The following is a 1,709-nucleotide window of genomic DNA, read 5'->3' as shown; positions in this document are numbered from 1 at the left end:
TCCGGCCCGGCCCGGCCCGGTTAATGCCCCGCCCAGCGGCCCGGCCGGCCCGGCCCCGGCCGCCTCATCAGGGGCACCTGGGCACAGCGGGGGAGGCCCCGACCCCCGCCCACGGCCCCGGGAGCCTCGCTCGCCCCTGTTCCCCGCACGGAGGGAACGGGAGTGTTCCAGGCTCGGTGGGGATATCGGGAAGAATGCTCCCTATGAGGAGCTGTCTGAAATATCGCCGTGTGAATCGTGGTTGGCACAAAACTCGTCACCCGTGGATGAGGGGAACCTCGTTGTCTGGAGTGCTATATCCAGTTCTGGACTTCTCAGTACGAGAAGGACAAGGAGCTACTGGAGAGGGCCCAGCAGAGGGAAACCAAGATGATGAGGGGTCTGGAATGTTACAAGGAGAGAGTGCACGGGCTGGGCCTGTTTTCGTTGTGGAAGACTGAGAGGAAATCTCCCAATCCATATAAATATCTTTAAAGAGGAGATGATGTCAAGAGGATGGTGCCAGACTCTTTTTGTGGTGGCCAGCGATAGGGCAAGAAGCAATGGCCGTAAACTAAAACACAAGAAGTTTAATCTCCACACGAGGAAGAATTTCTTTCCATAGAGGGTGGCAGAGCCCTGGAACAGCTGCCCAGGGAGGGAATGGAGTCTCCCTCTCTGGGGACATTCCAAACCCACCTGGACACGTTCCTGTGTCACCTGCTCTGGGTGACCCTGACTAGAGCATTTCTAGAGGTGCTGCCCAACCCTAAGGATTCTGTAATTCTGTGATCTTCCTATGGCCTCGCAGGAAGACGTTTGTTTTTTAACATGTGCCACGTGTTCAGCAGCTTCTGGTTCTCCAATAACTGGGGGTTGCAAGGAATAAATGGCACTTCTTGACTTTTGGGTGCTGTAATTTGTGTCCTTTCGATGCTTAACAATTCTTAGTAAAAAGAAGGCTCTTAACAGAGCAGGTAATGCTTGCATGAAGAATAAGACTCACTTAATTGTGTTCTCATGCACCAAAATAGAACATCCTTCATCCTGCTCCTCTTTATTGGCTCACCATCTTGTTGCTGGCACAGCACTGTTCTCCTGAGGGTTTCCTCATACCTCCTGTCTTTATTTCAAGGTTCACTTTTAGCTTCTAAGGCCTTGTTTCAACACATGCTTTCACCTGAGAGTTGTTTCATCAGGTTAAACGAGTGTAAGCTGAAACATCTGTGCCAACATTTTAGAGCAGTAGAATTGGTCTAACAGTGCACCTGGTTCAGCTATCAGCTGCAAGAAGTTGGGGCTAAAATGGCATTTGTTAACAGCAGTCAGCTGACAAAACACAGCGATCTTGGAGGGGATGGGACCTGTTCAATATTAGAAAAAGTGCCAATATAAAAATCCCTATCTGCTTTAAAAGTTGTTTCTGAGCAAGGTTGTGTATATTTACTGAACTCTGGTCCTAATGTCACCCTTTTTTGTGAAAGTAATAAGAAGTCTGGAGAATGCTTTCATGTCTTTTCCTTGAGGAGGGACCAACACAGGTCTCCAGCACTGGGAGTTTTTGGGTTCTTTAGAGTCATATATATATATATATATATATATACACACACATGTATATACACTATATACACTTACATATATACTTATGTATATTAAACTACTTTATATGAAAAATATGAAAAATGACAGCAATCGTAAAAATTGATTTTCAGACATACACCATTACTTTC

The sequence above is a fragment of the Corvus kubaryi genome, unplaced genomic scaffold (assembly GCF_017639235.1).
Source record: "Corvus kubaryi isolate FWS band 111438036 unplaced genomic scaffold, C.kubaryi_AGA036_p1.0 74, whole genome shotgun sequence".
Taxonomy (NCBI): domain Eukaryota; kingdom Metazoa; phylum Chordata; class Aves; order Passeriformes; family Corvidae; genus Corvus; species Corvus kubaryi.
This window is presented reverse-complemented; position numbering follows the sequence as displayed.